Here is a 19,731-nt window from a genome sequence, read left to right on the forward strand (position 1 = left end):
CTAGGAAGGAGGGGAGAGACACAATGTGTTTGTGTGGAAACAGAGCTAGAACCCTGACCACAACTGGCCTGAAGCTGCTGTGTTGCTGGATTTTTCTGGTACATAAACAATATAGTGCCTTTACTATTTAAACCACTTTTATTTATGTATCTTTTTGCTATCGGGAGCCAAAAGTATTGCTTATTTGATCACTGAATTGTGGTGACAGGCATGTTAAGTTCTAGAAAAGAAGAGGAGGAAGAGGCAAGATTAGAAAACCACAGTTAGCTGGATTCCTTAGCCTTGTAGCCCTCTGCAGAAGTTTGTTCATGAGATAATATTATTAATATCCCAGTTTTTCAGATGAAAACACATATGCATTGAGAAATCTGCTGGCAAGTCTCATTGTCCCATGTGAGTAACTATGTAAATTAAGAATAGAAGCCACTATCTTTTATTCTGTTCCCAACTCACACAGAGAGCACAGATTATTGTTGACTTTTAAGTACTTATTTGAAGTGTTAAGACCTGGAGGCATTTTACTAAATTCTTTCAGATTTGGAACAAGTGTATGACTTAGGTCCCCCTGAAATTCGCCCATAAAGAATAACTAGCTGATCTGGTGTTGACACTCTTTTATTGTCATTAGATGAAGATGACAGAGTATATATTATTGAAATCACTTCAACCCCCAATACAAAAATTGTACTCATGCTTCAGCTCATGGAATTTCTCTGGCTGGCAAGGTTAGACTATAATAATCGCAATTGTTTATTGAGCATGAACTTTATGTTAGGCATTGTGTTAAATGCTTTATATGCATTATCTCATTTAATCTTTACAAAAACTTAAAAGGTTGTTACTATTATGCTGTTTTTCATACAATACAACATTAGAAATGCAACAGGAATGTGACTTGGAGGTGCTGTTAAAAAGTTTACGGGGGGCCAATAATCTCAGCCCTCTCTGGGGCATTAATACATTACCATTCAATATGATAGAAACCATCACGATGCCACTCAGGATACAAACAAGTCCCTGTAAAATGGTTTTGTGTCATTCATGAACTGAAAATTGCTGTCTTAGATGCTGCCACTAATCTTTTTCTAAAATCTTCAGTGTTGGTCCTTTTGAGTTTGAATAACATGACAATTTTTGAAAATTTGCTTTCTGTATAGGAAATAAAATTAATTTTTTAAAATACAGTGTTATTGTATATTTGAAAGTAATTTGATTGAATACTTCATGCTTCATTTGTTGACAACTATATATGTGTCTATAAGAAAAGGGGCATTATGTTTCCGAATGATGGTGATGAAGAATCAATTTTTGTAACTGCATATCATTACATTTTTATTTTAAAGTTAGAATAATGGTTTTATAGTTCTAAGCTATTTTAGATAAGGTTAATTATTCAGACCTTTTCATAAGAACAAACATGTGTCTCATAACATGCTTATAAGGTGTTGAGTAAAATACAATTATATATCTTACAGCGAAGCTTTTTATAAAACATATTTCTTGAAGGTGAATGGTATTTCTGACTGAAATGGCTAAGCAAGTAAAAAGAAATGCCTTTGAAGGAAAATTTACTAATGGAGATTTGAAGTATTTGGGGGTAAAAGTGATTAAGATGTTGCCAGTTCAGGAGCTACTGGGCCTCATAGTACATCATTGGATACTGGCTGAACAAGGTTTTAAACTGGAAGTTGGCTTTTTCCTTAAGGACATTTTCTTCACTTGAGGATATTCTTTCTTCTGAGCGCTAGGTGTCATTCCCTCCGTCTTAATGTTCTTCCTGGGTCAGGAGGACCCATAAATATTTTCCTTCTTTCTGGTGATCCTTTGATTTCACATTCAAACCCAGCAAAACTGTGTTACATTCTTTCTTGCTTTACTTATCTAAAACCCAGACGAAGTTATTATTTCTCCATGAATACATGAGGCTGCAATGTTGTATTTTGCCAGTAGGTTTCACCATCTCACACATGATTCATAACATCCCCAAGTTCAAGGTTTCAGGAAGAAATTAGATTCTAACTGATTCAATAAAGTTTTATAAACTTGAAAGTCTACTGTCAAATTTACTTAGAACAACTATTGTCTCGTATCGTAAGAGTTTCTCATTTACATTAACTACATTACTGAACAGTCAAAAGTGGACATTTTTCTAACAAATGGTATCAAATACAAACACATAATTAACTTATCTTAGCACTCCTCTCAAAGCGAGGCAGCTCCTGCCAATCTATGGAGCTTTGGAGACAGATAAACGAGAAGGCGAGGAGCAGCGGCTTCGCTGCCTGCAGTATCTCTTTCTCCATCCACATAGAGATAGAGTTTCTTCTCATCACCTTCAAATCCCCTTTAAGCTCCACTCTTACTCATCTCTAAACTTGATCCTCTGATAACTGATCCAGATACAGCTGCAGGAGGTGGGTACCTGTCTTCGCTAAAAGCTAGACTTGGCTTGTCCTAGTTCTTTAGTGTGCTGCTCTGTCTACAACCGATCTGCAGTAAAAGAGAAAATGTCTGCACTCTACTTCCTGCATTCATGCTGGTACAGTGACATTTTCATGCAAAGACATGAAAATTAGGTGGACTGAAACAAATTCTTGAAATAAGCATGCATGCCCCCTTCACCTAATCGATGTGGTGTTGAATAAAGACAGCAATCAGTCAGAACCAGGGAGGGAGTTAGATGAATTGACCTGAAGTCCTTGCAATCCTGATTGTCTTTGAATCTAAAGACTGGAGAATTGCACCAGCACTGAAACGCATGTGGTACAGCTATTGGTTGTGTCCTTTCTCATCTTTACCAGCTAAATTCAATTCAGAAGAAAGTCCTGTTTTACATTTTTACATCTTAATCTTCTTACTTCTCTCAATCTCTCTACCCTAGTCCAACTTTTTTTCAGCTCTTGCTTTACCACAGCCTTCTAATCTGTATTTTTGCTTCTTCCTGGCTGCCTTCCAATCAGTACTACGGAGCATGGCTAGATGAAAATGGTGAAAATGAACTTCCAATTATGCTATCCCCTGCAAGCACTTCTTATTGATTTTAGTATTAAAACTCACATTCTAAGCTGGATAGCAAGCAGTAAATGTTGTGATCCTGCTTTGAGGTTCCCACCACTACACATCTGCCTAAGGCTGGGAGCAAGGATTTCCAGAGTCCTCTTCCCTTCATGGTCCTGGGTTAGACAATGCCAATGACAGGACCTGATTTGAGATTCTCAAGTGGTCATGGGGTTCAGACATGGAGTTGTCATACACTCAGAAATTTCATGGACCTTTCTGGAAACTCCTAATCTGTGGTTGAGGTGGGCTTTGCAGTCTTCCCTTCAAGTTCATCTTCCCATTCACCCTCCAGGACTCCAGGCCGAAGCCACTGGCAACTGTTTCTCAGATTTCTTAGCCACATCTTTCTAGACTTGCACTTGTCTGCCTTTTCTCATATCCCTGAAAGTTCTACTTCCTATATGAAATCTTCACCTGCCTACCTCTCCTGCTCATTCTCTGATTCGTTAATTTTGTTTTTCAGTTTGCTTTCCTTATTCCCATGTAGGCATCCTTTCACCAAATTAGCTGTAACTTTTCTGTCCGGGTCTGAAGCTAGACCTCACTTTTTCAGAGGATTCTTCCTTGAAACCTAGATTAGGTCTAGTCCCCCAATTATGTGTCCTTCCACCTTTATTTAGGATAAAAGTAGAACAACACATATCCTTTATTTGGGATCCCTTATTTAGGATATGATTCTCTTAAAGGGTGTCTTCTGTACAGGACCTTAAGCTCCATCAGAGCAGGGACTGAGTCTGTTTTTCTCAGTATCTAGTTCAGTGCTTGACACATCGTAGGCCCTCAATTCACATTTGTTGAGTGAATGAAGGAACGACCAGGCTGGGCTTTTATAAATCTATCCCGTGGGTCTGCCTGAGTAGACACAAAGCAGTCAGATGGATGTGATTATGGACCTTGTCCTTTTTGATCTGACTTGTTTATCCAGGGATTCTCTTTCTCAGTGATGCATTTTCTCTTCAGCTCATTTCAGTTTGGGAGATCTATGTGATAACTTCAGTACCCTATTTTTAAACATATTCATGGTAATGAACACTTTTAATGAAGATGATTTAATTTTTTAAAATTTTGCCCTTTACTTGAAAAGCCTGAAGGCATAAGCTCGGTAAAATATAGTGAAAAGATCTGAAGTTCTCAGCAGTGAAAATTAATAAAATATCAAGCATCAAGCAGCACACAGATGGTGGTCTCATCTTGCTGTTGCCCTACATAGACGCATTGCTTGTCCTCTGCTCAGGGACTTCCTCTTCCTAAGCAGTACTCTGTGTGTGGACTTTACCCATTCTCATGACTGTGATGGATAACACTTCACACTTGAATATTATATAGCACACATTATAACACCTGATCTTTTCATAACTGACATTCTTTTCTCCACTGTCTCCAAATACAATTTTAATGGTTGATATAACACATTGGATGGTTCTCAGGAAAATTTTGGCCAAGTATTTTTGCCTAACGACCTGAACTATTGCTGTCACTTTCCACATCTTCTTGGTCTGGAAAGCCAGGCTTTCAGTGAGTGCTGAGCTATGGCATGAACATGTTGATAAATCCCAGGGTAGGAGGCTGATGAATAAAGGAAGGAGGCTGATGGCCCGGCATGGCTGGAAACCAGAGAATGTCATCTCCCCTTCAAGGTAGGGGGCCCGAAGTAGAGGGAACAGATCAAGATGAATGACCACCTGAGTAGCTCTTACGCTTCTTTTTCCTTTTCCTATAGACTTTCTCTTCTTCCCCAATTTCCCCGTCCTGTTTAATGTAACGTAGATATCATAAAACACAACACTGAATAATCATGAATTTATCTCTTTTTAAAGTCCTTGGAAAAATACAGAATGTGCCCCCAACAACTAGACATTTCAAACTGATGACGTTTTTCTTTCTGTCCTTCCTGTGATTTTTGTACCCCTCTGAAGGGCAGTAACTTTACAATCAATCCACTTTGATTGATTTATTTTAATATTTTTTTATCATGAATTTTTTGCAGTAATTTTGTTTTTTAAATATCGCATTAAAATATTTATCTTGACTACTGAGTTTTTGGTACCCCTTAAATTTCGCTCTTGAAATGACTGCCTCATTTTAGTGCCAGCCATGCTAGCATGGCAGGCAAGAATGTCCTTAGATGTGGACGGTCATGAAGCTGTCTACGGCATCCCAGTTACACGTAATGATTTTCTTTCAAATTTAGAAACCTGGCTATTTTATGATATAACAAATTGTTAGATATTGTTGTGATGCTGTTTGTTTTATCCAGCTCAACATAATCATTTAATAGTAATCCTTAGAAATAGGGAACTGTTCATATTTCTCACGTGAATTTTAAACTTTTGGAAAACATGCTGTGGCAAAGGGAATTGGGCTCATTTTTATGCTCATTTGTATTTAGGCAGTCTATGAATCTCACCACATAGCTTGGCAGTTAGGCAAAGCAGATACATAGGGGCTGCTTAGATTGTATCAAGTGAAGCCTTTTATTTTCTGGGGTTCATTTCTGTTTTTTTCAGAATGGAGCCTCCTGACAGCTCTGGGACCACTGTGTCCAGCCTGTGGTGCTGTCTCACTGAAGTCAACAGCTCTGATTCAAAAGAAAATTAACTGCAGGCATGCATAGGCTTGAAATGCAGCAAAGACTTAAACTGACACCAACTACATTGTGAATGGAGGAAAATGTTAGGGCCTATTTAAAGGCCAAAGCCTTTCACCGGGGACAGAAATGGCCTGAGGAAAGATGTGAAATCACTGTTAAAATCATTTTGTCCTCCTAGGAAGCATTCACATTAATTGACCAAGAATGGCTGATGCTGAAATGATTTGCTGTCTCAGTGTGGAGTGGAAACAATCCTGCTAAATTTCACGTTGCAGTGACACCAAAGCAAAGGACAGATCTCAAGACAACTTTTATTGAAATGGAAAATAGTAATTCTAACTAAAGAATCAGAGAAATACCAACAGAAATAAAAGACCCAGAAATCAGAGGACAATGTGCAAAACTCTATATACTGAGACACACAAATTGAAACAACCCAAATAAATGCCAAATGCACAAGAAAATAAATGTAACTTACCAGAGGTTAATGCTTTTTATGTTTTGTTCATATGGCAACTTGTTCTGTGGTTAAATAAAAAGGATTGGAGACCAGACAGGGCATGAGGCTTTTCTAATCCGCACTGAGCCACTGACTCAATGTGACCTCAAGCAACTCTCTAGAGTGTGTTGGCCTCACTCAATCATATGTATATGTAATATGTACTTGTACTTGGATAATAAAAAAGAGGGGAGTTAGTAGGTTTGTGAAATCTGCCGTTATTTTTGGAGACCAATTATCACCTCTGGTAATTGCAGAGAAAGGGGACTAAGATGTGTTCAGATCTACAAGGGAGTAGATGTTCTCTTTTGGCTTTTGTTGGGACAGACAGTTCTTACAGAACAGAGTGTTTACTGTGTGCATATTTCTGGCAAGGGTTTTGGAGGATTAACTAGCCTGCTGATAGGAGAACAAACAGTTTAATCCTGCTGGAGCCCCTGCCATGGGGTGGGCTGTGCTCAGAACAGCAGGGAAGCCAGACTCCTCCCTCTTTTCTGTTTTAGTGCAACACATCCTGGACTCCATTGGCTTCCTAGATGTGTGGGATGATTATTTTAGGGGACAGAGGACCTTTCACATTATCCACCAAATCACAACAGAAGAGCCTGGTTACTTTGCTTAAGTATAAACTCTGTCAAAATAGGCATTGCAGGACCACAAAGACAATGTGCCTTCAGTCAATGGGCTCCAGCTTTGGTAAAGGGCTTGCAATTCCACAGTCTAGGCCTGTGGCACTCCCTTTGTCTGGTAAGTCTCTTCCAAAACTCCCTGAGACTGGCTAAGAGCCAATGTGCCTGCACCTGCTCCCAGGGCACACTGTGCTCCTTTGCACAGTAGCACTTCCTTCCCTTCCATGACTTGAGAAAAGCCTTCATTGCAACTCATGCCCACTGTTCTGCATCCCACTTTCTCACTCCCTTTCCTTCCTCCATTGTGCTCTAAAGCTGAGTCAAACTGATCTCTGGTTTATTATCTCATACACTCTTTGTTCATGTACATTATCTCTGGATGCTCTTTGTGGTGGTTAGAGTTATTGAGCCCATTCTGCACCACTCCCTAGTCCCCACTCCCGCAGTTGTACTTTTTGCTATATAAATACATGTGCACTAAAGGTAGAATGTAGCTCCCATCCCTTGACCCCTTGAATTTGGCCTTGGTCATGTGACTTGCCTTGGCTAGTGGCATATGGGCAGGAGTGATAGTGTGCTGGTTCCATGTGAGTTCCAAGTCTTTCATGTTTCTATTTGTCCTTTTGGGCTTCTGCTATTGCCACGAGGAGAGGTACTGCCATATAAGGGCTGCCCCTTTAGCCCAGACCACAGAATGAGATCATGTAGAGGGAGCCACTCCAGTCGAAGCACAGACCTTCAGCAAGGGGCCCTCAGCCCCCATCGCCTGAGGCAGAGCTGCCCCTGCTGACCTGCAGATGCACAAGAAACAAGGGCTCTACCACTTTCTGATGAACTCCTCCTTGTCCTTTAGATTAGTTCAACCACTGTGGAAGACAGACGGTGTGGCAATTCCTCAAAGATCTAGAACCAGAAATACCATTTGACCCAGCAATCCCATTACTGGGTATATACCCAAAGGAATAGAAATCATTCTATTACTATGATACATGCATGCAAATGTTCATTGCAGCACTATTTACAATAGCAAAGACATGGAATCAACTGAAATGCCCATCTATGATAGACTGGTTAAAGAAAATGTGGTACGTATATACCATGAGATACTATGCAGGCATAAAAAGGAATGCAATGATGTCCTTTGCAGGGACATGAATGGAGCTGGAAGTCATTATTCTCAGCAAACTAATGCAGGAACAGAAAACCAAACATCACATGTTCTCACTTATAAGTGGGAGCTGAACAATGAGAACCGATGGACACAGGGAGGGCAACAACACACACTGGGGCCTATTGGGAGTGGGGGTTGAGGGAGGGAGAGCATTAGGAAAAAGAGCTAATGCATACTTGGCTTAATACCTAGGTGATGGGTTGAAAGGTGCAGCAAACCACCATGGCACATGTTTACCTATGTAACAAACCTGCACATTCTGCATATGTACCCCATAACTTTAAAATTAAAAAAATGTAAGTTAAAAAAAAAGAACTCAACAAAGAGAACTTCTTTCAGGATGAGTCTACTGGCACACCACACTTTGGTCTTTCTTCCCATATGCTCCTGTAACTTGGGGCGAGGTTTAGAAACTCTGCCACAGTGCCTCCATCCTCATTAAATCTAAGATGGCACTGCGTAACCCTTCCTCAAGATATCCTCACATTCCACACTCAATCACTAGTTGAGTCCTTTGTCTCTCCAAGAACTTGGAATGGCTGCAGTAGCCTCCTGTCTGGCTTCTCTGCTTCTGCTTCCCATGCCTCTCTACAGTGCTCTTCACAGAATAGCTAGAGTCACCATTCTACAACTGAGCCCATTAGAGCATGCCTCCACTTCTGTCTCACCCTCACTTCCCACTCTTTTTTAGCTTGCACTCTGTGCTCAACTATGATCTCCCTTTATTTCATTGAGCAAAAATTTACTGGGTCCTCACCTTGTAGTAAGGCACAAATTATCCCTATCATGAAAACTCTGCAACTTCTTACCTTCATGCCCCCAACACAGTTTTTCTTCTAATTCTTTCCTATTTCAATAGGACTTTAATCTTCAAGTCTCAGATTAGTTGTTTGTCCTGAGTTAAGTATCCTTGTTATGTGTTCCATGGGTGTTCTATTCATTCTTTATTTCTGGAAGTACACGTATTGCATATTTAATAAGGTGCTTTAAAGTGCTGATTTGTTGTAATACTGCTGATCTCTGAAATAATTTCTAATGTATAGCTATAGCTACATAACCACTCATTCCAGTATGTGGATATATTGTCATGCTCTGAATGCTATTGTTTGCTTTAAAACAATGAAAACCGGAAAGGCAGACTGCACTGCACTATGGATTCTTGGCTAATGAAATTTAGCACCTCATGCCACATATGCTTCCAGCCAACAAGTGCTCTGCTGCTATATCCCAAATAAAGTGTGTTCTGCAATGCAGGCTGTTCATTTTGGCCTGACCTCCCTTTCCACCATTTATTTCATGCCTGGGAAACAGCCTTGACTTATAACAGTAACAAAAGGTGTGAAGGTGAAATGAAAATTTTACGTTAGTTGGAGGACTTCTCTTTTGACGTTTTGCAGATCATGCACCTCCATGCAGCCTGGGAGCATTGACCAATAACTATATCAAAGGCAGTTGAAATTAATATGGGTGAAGCCATGGCATGTCTTCAAATGATTTAAAGAGTGATGCAGAATAATTGCCAATATGCCATGCCTGGAGTGCATTTCCTTAGGAACTTTACTGAAATGACACTATGCAGAAATGATCCACGTAATGCTCTCATTTATAGGATCACAACTCCCATTTCAGTAGGAATCTGCATTGAATCATCTCTTGGTTATGCCTTTCTCCTACAAGTTCAAAAGCTGGGACCTCTCATGGCTCATATAAATAAATATTTATAGAATGAAAGACCAGGTAAGTCACATCCCCAGTACCTGTGGTGATCTTGAGGACCCTTATCTGTCCAGTGTCCTCTGGTCATGTCAGTACCATTGATCACAAAAAATGTTTATAATTCTGAGTCTTCAATTTCATTGCACCAGGATATAAAACAGTCATGAATAGATCCTACAAATACACCTTTGGTTCTAAGTTTACTTTATTCTTAGGATACTACCAAGAGAACCTGAGTCACAGCAACAGTGGATTCTGCATCAGCACCATTATCAGGTTATTATCTAAAACCTCAGATCCCCCATCCATGAATCTCTCTTCCTTTGTGAGGTCCTGTGGAGGCTCACATATCCCGTGGCCCTTACCTTTCTCCTCTGAAGCTGATGTTGAGGTAATTGAGTGTAGTGGTTGTGGCAGATCACATTATTGGTCCCAATTTTTCCATCTTTTCTAATAAAATTATATGTTTATGGCCTCATGATGATGGTCTGTCTCTTGGCTCTGGGCTCAGACATGTGAAGTGCTTCAGCCTATGGGTGTTAGCAACCGGGATATTGAAAGAAAAGAGGGATTTTCTGTGCGTGTGTCCAGAATTCCCTGGGCTATAAGAATGCCTGTCGTATTAGATCAGGGGCTCAATCTACTCAGTATGACCTCATCTTAACTGATTATATCTGCGATAACCCTGTTTTCAAATAAGGTCACATTTTGAGGTACTGGGGGTCAGAACTCCAACATAGGAATTTTGAAGGGAACACAAGTCAACTGTCAACACTGCATGTTCAAAGTACCCTGAGAGGAGGTGCATGTGAAGGCAACTTACACTAACAACACATATAAAACTCGAATCCTCACTCTTCGAATGTGAGGTCCTTTCATTGGCCTTTCTTCCTTCTCTTCCCTTTATCCCTCTCTTTTCTTCTTCTACTCTCTCCTTTGTTTTCTCTTTCTCTCCTCCTCCTTTGTTTTTTTTCCCTCTTATTCTTCCTCAATACTCTCTAGTTGTATTATGTTTTATTGTTTATATAGCACTATTTCAAAAACTTACATTATATCATTGGGGTCTTCAGCAAAACCCTGTGACTAGGCAGGTGGGTATATTTTCTCCATTTAACATAAAAGAGGTTCCTGCTGGTTAATTGACTTCTCTAAAGCTACCCTATTAGTGACTGTCAGAAGAGCCAGATTTCTAACTCCCATCCAAAGTTCATTCTATTTCACTACATTCTTTGATTTGAAAAAGACTTTGCCCATAAGGGACCAGAGATACTGGAACCCTCAATACCTAGATAAACATCCACAAAGCAAAATGATGTGCTCTCCATTCTGTCCTCCCCGTTCCTATGGACAAAGTTTATAGCAAGTAGTAGGAAGAGATTGTAACAGGAACTTCCAAAGATTTAACCAAAGGGTTAAAAAAAGTGAAAAGACTTTTTAGAGCACAGGGAAGAAACCTTTTCCCAGTAAATCTGATGATATGTCTGTAATTAAGTCAAATAGGTTAAAGGCTTGTTATGCTAGCATTAACACGTAATTCATCCATTGAATTACAATGAGATTCATGTAAGGATTACACGTAAAATTCCATGTAATGAGATGTATTCATCATCAAAAGCTTTTTGCCCTTTAAGAAAATGTTACAATAATTATCCCATGAACGTGAAAAGTCAATAGAGGTGAAAATGCATGTCTTTTTATACCATCATTGTGATTGTATTTATATTGGCAAGGCCTAACCCTGCTGACATTTAACTTTCCAGGGAGAGAACCCGGGCTGCTCTCTCTCCTCTCATCTCACCCTTTCCTCTTGGGCCATCCAAGAGATGCTCTTTGCCCTCCATCTCATCTCCTCTACCAGAGATACAGAAGCAAGAATCTTGTTTCCCAACTTACAAAACAGATAAGTTGGAATGTGATTACTCACTTTGCAAAAGGATTCACTAGAGAATTCCTTTAAAAACTCTTCCTTTTTAAAATTGCAATGTTTCTTAAAGTGAGGACTCAGTGGTATTTAGGATAAGGCCTTTAAAGATTATTATGCCTTTAGTGTAAATTCAAATTTGTGTAAAAGTGTATTCTAGATTTATTGGTATAAAATATTATAACCCTTTCAGGATGCTTATATAGAATTCAGTGATTTAAAAGTAGAGGTGAGTTTGGAGAAAGCTGCAACGTAGCCATTTAAAGAGTTGGGCTGTACATATAAAATATTATAATTCAGAAATAGTAAGTTCTTTGCCCATATGTTCAGAGCTATAAAAAGGGCAACTAAATGGCATCAGACAATGATTTGTGAGTCCACTGAAAAGTTTGGCTGTCCTTAGAATATGTATCTATATCTATATATGTTGAATTTTGAAACATTCAACTTTTGTGTTTTATCCAAGAAAAAATGAAAGTATTAAAAGGTAAGTATAGATATGTTAAATTCGTGTTGTGTGAAAGGAGAGAAGAACATTGGATGTGTTAAATCCAACATGTTAAAGGCCAGACTTAATAACATACAGGGAGGTTATTGGTATTTCAGCACTAGGTTCTGACTTCTCCAACATTAGCCACCATATGAATATGGTTAGGTTGGCTAGGACCATTGACATATTCCATGAAAAAACCAGCAGAAGCAGTCGAGGTTATTTTATTTTTCTTATGTTCATAAATGGTTTTAGGCAAGATCTGCCCATCAAAGTGAAAAATTTCAAGTAACTTTGTGTAAATATACAAAATATTTCACAGCAGGAAAATAGCATTGAGGAAGAATTTGTCTTTTAAAAAAATGCACACATGTCTTGTTTAGAACATTCAATGTGGGATTTAAATTAGTTGTTTGAGCCATAAATTATCTTTTACCTATGGCTGCTTAAGAAAATATCTGTCACTCACAGGCTTTTGCTTTCAGTCATGCATAATAAAGAAGAGTGTCATCTGGAGTATTAGAATCTAATTTGATGTGTATCTTTAATGTATGTGATGTCTTAATTTTGTGTGGGTCAGCAGGTACTTTTTACTGAGACTGCTATTATCTGGGGTAAATTCTCTAGTGTTCTTTCTGTACAGTCTAGTTTCTTTTATGTAAAAGAGATAAGTCTTTATAATACTTTTATTTTCAGTACATGGAAGCTGATAGAAGATCTTATATTCATAAGAATCAGAGTAGCCATTGCCAGAGCTCACAAAGTCAGTTCTGAAGACTGAGGACAGTTGGCTGCCACTCTCTGTTTTCACAGAAGTTCCTTGAAGAAACTACAGAGTTAGCAATGTGCCTGTAACTAAAATAGTAGGTCCAGTAGCCACAGACTTTGTGAAGAACCATTGATATTCTTCTCTATTTAGCTGATTTTCTTCTCCAATAGTCTTTTTTTTTTTTTTTATAGGAGAGAAGGAATGACTTATTTTTTAAAAAGAAATCTTCAGTCCAAACTTTACCTCCTTCCCCATCACAATTTGGTCAGTATTCACTAATTCACCCATTGATATCTCATTTATTCATTCAGCAAATATTTAATGTCTTGTGGCCATGCATCAGACATTTTTCTTGGTCCAGTAAGGAATATAAAGAATAAAGATGAATCACAGCCCCAGTTTTTTATTTTGCTTACAATATAATGAGACAATAAATCAGATGGTTAAATAATCATAATGCAAGGTGAAAATGTGATCAGATTCATAACAGCAGTTCAAACAAAATTAAGTATAGAGTTTTGGAGGGGATGGGAATTTCCATCCGGTTTCCAGGGAATTAGGAGCAGCTTTATGAAGAACATGGAATGTGAATTAAGATAGTTGGATTTCTATGAATAGACAGGAAAAGCATATTCTAGTAGACAAATAGCAATAACAATGGCATGAAATATCTGAAAATGGATACTATCCTTGGGAAATATTGAACGATTCAACTTGCTTGTATTGGTAAATGTGAGGAGCCATTAAATGCCCTGAAGAGATTGCAATTTGTTTAATAGGAAATGGTGTATCACTGACAGTTTTAGAACATAATCATGCCATGATCAGGGTAATAGCTAAAGGAAGATTTATCTGGATAGAAATGGCATGGTTGGTGACTTGATGTATGTAGGGTGGGGAGAAGTGTTGAGATGAAAACCTAGAGCTTAAAAAGATGCCAACATTTTGAGCCTGGGGCACTGAGAGGATAAAATCATCATTAATTAAAATGGTGAAATTAGTTAGAAGATGGAACTGGGGCTAAGAGAAAGATGATGAGTTGAGTTTGAGAATTTCTTAGCTCATTTATTCATTCAGAAACCTCCCTAAGCACCTCCTAGACAGATACCCTTTACATAATTATTTAAAATGTGTCAGGAAAGGATATGTAAAACTGGTGTTTTTGCAGCTCTAATGGACTGCTAAAACCTTTTTAAAAAATTGTTTTTAGTAAATTTGGGGAACTTTGTTATAAGATTATGGTCTTCTTTCTCTTTTGGTGTTAGGGTGTTATATTAAGTGACAATGATACAACCAGGTAGCTTTAAAATATTTTTTAATTATTATAAGTTCATAACAGTTGAATATATTTCTGGGGTACATATTGTGTTTTGATACAGGCCTACAATGTGTAATGATCAAATCTGGGTAATTGGCGTATCCATCCCCTTAAGCATTTATCTTTCTTTGTATTAGGAACATTCTAATTCCACTCTTTTAATTATTTTAAAATATACATTATTAACTATAGTCACCCTATTGTGCTACTGAATACTAGTCATTATTCATTCTATCTAACTGTATTTTTGTACCCATCAACCATCCCCACTTTATTCCCTATCTTGATAACCTTCTGAACCTCTGGCAACCATCATTCTACTCTCTATTTCCATGAGTTCAACTTTTTAAAGTTACCACATATGAGCGAGAACATATGATATTTATTTTTCTGTGCCTGGCTTATTTCACTTAACATAATGGCCTCCAGTTCCATCCATGTTGTTACAAATGACAGGATCTCTTTTTTTATAGCTGAATAGTGTTCCATTGTGTATATACACCACATTTTCTTTATCCATTCATCCATTGATGGACATAGGTTGATTGTATATCTTAGCTATTGTGAATACTACAATAAACATATAAGTGCAGCTATCTCTTTGATATGCTAATTTCCTTGCTTTTGGATTTATACTCAGCAGTGGGATTGTTGGAACATATGGTAGTTTTATATTTAGTTTTTTGAGGAATCTCCATACTATTCTATATAGTTCTGTACTAATTCACATTCCTAGAAGTATACAAATGTTCTCCTTTCTCCATTTCTTCACCAGCACTCATTATTTCCTGTCTTTTGGATAAGAGTCATTTTAACTGGATTGAGATGACACCTCATTGTAGCTTTATTTGTGGTTCTCTGCTAATTAGTTATGTTGAGCATTTTTTCACATGTCTGTTTGCCATTTGTATGTCTTCTTTTGTGGAATGTCTATTCAGATTATTATTTTTTTGCCCATATCTGTTGTGAGATAGCAGAGTTCCCAAATAGTCTTCACCCAGCTTCCCCTAATGTTAATATCTTACATGGTACATTTGTCATGGTCTACATTCCATCTTGGGGTCCCCTGATAATCTGCTTACATTAAAAAAATTTCTGTAGAGTAAGATACATTCTTTGTGGCATATATTTCTATGGATTTTAACAAATGCATAAAGTTATATATTTACCAATGCAGTACCATACAGGATGTTTCCATGGCCCCCCTGAATTCTTTCACGCTATCCCTTTGTAGTCAACCCCTCTCCAACACTTTATCCCTGTCTAACACTCATCTGATTTCTATCCCTTTAGATTTGCCTTTTGAAGAATTTCATATGAATGGAATAATTCATTAATAGCCTTTTGATTTTGGCATCTTTCACTTTGAAAAATGCATTTAAGATTTATTTATGTTGTTGCAAAGATCAATGGTTTGCTTCTTTTTATTTTTAAGTAGAGAAATAGAGACTGTGTGTGGATATAACACTGTTTATCCATTCTCCCATTGAAGGACATCTGGGTTGTTTCCAGTTTTAGGGGGTTGTGAATAAAGCTGCTATAAATACTCTCACAGGTTTTTGTGTGAATGTATACTTTCAATTACTTGAGTAAATATGTGTGAGTGAGATTGCAGTTTGTATAATATTATACATTCTAATACTAGCTATACTATCATTCTTATAAGTATATAGTGATAGTTCATTGTGGTTTAATTTTGCATTTATCTAATTACCAATGATTCTGAGTAACTTTTTATATGCCTTTTGGCCCTCTGCATCTCGTCTTTGGTTAAGTGTATATTTATATCTTTTGCCCATTTTTAAAATTAGATTTTCTTGTGGTTGAATTTTGAGAGATTTTTGTATATTCTAGATACAAGTCCTTTGTCAGATATGTTTTGCAAAGATTTTGTCATACTCTGTGGCTTTTAAAAACTTTTCTTAAGATTGTCTTTTAAAGAGAAATCATTTCAACATTGGATAAAATTTTATTTATCACGTTTTCATTTTATAGCTGGTGTTTTTGATGTTGTATCTCAATATTTTTTGCCTATCTCAAGATCACATGGATTTTCCATGTTTTTTTCTAGAAGTTTGCAAAAGGTATCATTCTCCAAGAAAACATGCCAAATTAAATGTGCATTCACATAACAAAAGAGTTTTAAAATAACTGAAAGAAAAAATATATCTGAATGGTAAAAGTTTAAAAATCCACAATTATTCTTGGAGACACTAACACCCTTTTACAGTAATTGAACAAAACAAATAGGTAGAAAATCAAGAAGGATGTGGATAACCCAAGCAGCACTATTAACCTGTTTGTTCTGATACTCATTCTAGAAGACTATCCAACAACAGGAGAATACTCATTCTTCTCAAATGCATGTGGAAAATTCATCAAGATAGACTGTATTCTGGATTATATAATTAAAAATAAGTATGTTCTTGGACTTACTGGAGTTAAACTGGAAACCAATTAAAGTTATTTGAAAATCTTCCAATATTTGGAAATTAAACCACCTATTTCTAAATAATGCATGAAATAAAGAGAAAGTCACCAGGGAAATAAAAAATATTTTTAACTGAAACAAATAAGAGATGGAACAAATAGAATATAGCTCTTGGATACTCCCTTCTGGTTTTTGTCCCTCTCCACCCTTAATTTTTTTTTTGTCTTTGTGTTTCAATTTGGGTGATCTGTATAGATCTAACAAAATTTACTTATTTGTTGGTTGCGTGGAGCCTGCTAATCAGCTCATTGAATGCATTCTTCAACTTTGTTACTGTGTTTTACATTCCTAGCATTTCTATTGATTCTTTTTATCACTCTGCTGAAATTAACCATCTGATTTTACATGTGGTTTACCTTTTCCATTAGATCTTTTAACACATTAATCATAGTGATTTTAAATAACCTCCAGGGAATTCTTATATCTGTGTCATATCTAAGTCTGCTTCAGATAATTGTTTTGTCTTGTGGGAGTTTGTTGTTGTTGTTTTGTTTTACCTTTTGTATATTTTGTCATTTTCTGTTGAAAGCCAGCCATCGTATGTAGTAGGAAAGACTGAGGTAAATAGTTTTTATGCTTTGAGATCAATACTCTTTACCATCTTCTAGGCCATTAGTGTGGAGATTAGTGTTAATGTAGTCAGGAACTGGGCTCTTTTCAACTCTCTTAAGTCTCTGAGCTGAGATTGATGTCTCTTACCCCCCCCCTTTTTTTTTAAATATAATACAAGATATTTTAAATCTGATGTCCATTGGTATTCAAGAAATCTTTAGAGCCTTTGAAATTGGTGTAAAATTTTGTGTGAATTTATAAGTTCTTCATTGGTCCATGATTTAAAGCAATGATTAATAATGATTAAAAATACCCTTCCTTTATAAAATCTTGAAATATTCACCCTACCATCATCACCATTACCTAATGCTATCAAACACCCCAATCTTAAATTGCTACTGCATGTTCTTTGCCAAATTCTAGTAAAAATGAAGAATGAGGATGAATTTGGAAATAATTAGGTCTGTGGATTCCCAACCACAAATTTCAGGAATGTCTGCTGTACCATTTATTAATTGCAAAAATAACAAATCTGTAACCCCTATACAATGTAGGCACCACATGGGTCACAGCTACTTATCACTTGCCTATTTGAAGGGTTGGTTGCTGGAACTAATCCAAAAACAATAGATAAGTGATGACTCCTCCTAGGACTCTTTCAGAAGATAAAGTTAAGGGAATTCTTGATACCTATGAGCTATAACTTTGCTTTTATAATGAAAGTTGTAGGAAAATATAATTTTCTTTGCCAAAATTGATATACAATATGTCAAAATTATTTGCTGTATAATGTGAGATGGTTTTTAGAGTACTTAACTGAAATTTTTGGGAGAAAATTTTTGTATTTTGTAAATTGTTAACCACTTTCTGATTTGTTTTCCTTTTGAGAGGTAGGGATTACTACTTCTCTGTGAGCATTTTTGCTTTTTTATTTTTGAATAATTTAATGACTTTTGTGTTTAAGAAATTATACCAAGAAAAGGAGAGGGTTATTTGGTACCAGCCTAATGCAATATTTTTATTACTTGCTGGGTGATCATGAGGATATGCCTCTGTTATGGGCTAAATTGTGTCCCTCCCACCCACAACTGCCCCACCAAATTCATGTTCCATTGCTAATGCCTGATACTACTGGATTTGGATAGAGGAAATTAAGGTAAAATGAGGTCATATGGGTGGGCCCTAATCCAATGTGTGTCCTTATAAGAAGAGGAAATTAGGATGCAGATGCACAGAGGGAAGAATGACTATGTGAGGACAGAGCAGAAAGGCAGCCATCTGCAGGCCATGGAGTGAGGCCTCAGAAGAAACCAAATCTGCTGACACCTTGATCTTAGACTCCTATCATACAGAATTTTGAGAAAATAAATTTTCGTTGCTTAAGCTACCCAGCCTGTGGTATTTCATTATGGCAACCCTAGCAAACTAATGCAGCCTTAAATGTCATCTTGCTACCCTGTTTCATTAATCGTTTTAAGAGAAATATAATCTTTAAAAGATATTGACAATATTATTGACATTACTGATAGTCAATATTCATTTTTCAGCTTGTATTGCATAATATGATTCTCCTTGTGTTTATTTTCTTTACGGGAACATGCATGTAATTGTATCTAGCCACTTGGTTTTCGAGGGAGATCTCTGTAAAATGACCACAACATGCATTAACGTTTTTAAAGAAAACTTCATCTCAAATGAGAGAAATGCACACTCTGGTAAGCTCTGAGAATAAGGTCATACATTACACAGATATTTTGAAGCTGAAATTACTTTAATCTGGTACATTGTCAGTATTTCACAATATTTGTGGCAGTATTGTGAAATTTATAGAGCATTGTAGTACCTGTCCAGGGTTAAAATGTTTACAGCATATACATACTGGGCATTCATTGACTTTTCTATAAATGATGTATCATTGATTCATAAAATTAAACCACTAAAAAGACATAGTGATGCAGTAGGGTGTAGAGGCCAATAGCATATACTTTGATGATGGCACGAACTGGGTTTGAGTCCTGGTTCTGCCACTTGTATGACTTTTGCACATGGTATTAATAGCTTTTAAGCCTCAGTTTCTCATCTGCAAAATGGAGATTATTATACAGCATTGTGAAGCTCAGTAAGATAATGTATTGTAAGTACTTGGCTTAAGTACTTGGCCAGTTATAGGTGTTTAATAATTATTAGCTATCATTATCATCATGAACAGCAGCAGTGTTAATAAATGCTGAAAAAGTGTTAACCCATAGGGAAACAGAGGAAAATGTCAGAGACGACCTCAGTTGCATAATTAACCAGCATTATCAGGTTAGGCTTTTATAAACACAGCATCAGCATTAAACTTGATACCTTTAATTTTCATGGCTCAGTAGAGGAAAATTAAGTTATAAGAACGTATTCCTCAACTGACATCCTTAAACCAAGCTTTCATGGAAACTTTTTATTTCCTTTCAGGAAGAAGCAGCCTGCTCAATATCTGCATAGATCTCTATTGCAATGAAAATTGTCAAGGGTGAGTACATTTA

General features: G+C 37.0%; 1 long non-coding RNA gene across 3 annotated transcripts in view; it reads left to right on the forward strand.

Annotated features, from left to right (window-relative positions):
- Positions 1 to 19,731, forward strand: part of LOC123575251 (uncharacterized) — a 263,315-nt gene that overhangs the window by 178,811 nt on the left and 64,773 nt on the right. For all 3 annotated transcript variants that reach the window (XR_010577035.2, XR_012416590.1, XR_012416591.1), the window contains one exon: positions 19,661 to 19,718. This is a non-coding gene — a long non-coding RNA (uncharacterized lncRNA). The remainder of the gene's footprint in view (positions 1 to 19,660; positions 19,719 to 19,731) is intronic.

Source organism: Macaca fascicularis, chromosome 8 (genome assembly GCF_037993035.2).
Source record: "Macaca fascicularis isolate 582-1 chromosome 8, T2T-MFA8v1.1".
Lineage (NCBI taxonomy): Eukaryota > Metazoa > Chordata > Mammalia > Primates > Cercopithecidae > Macaca > Macaca fascicularis.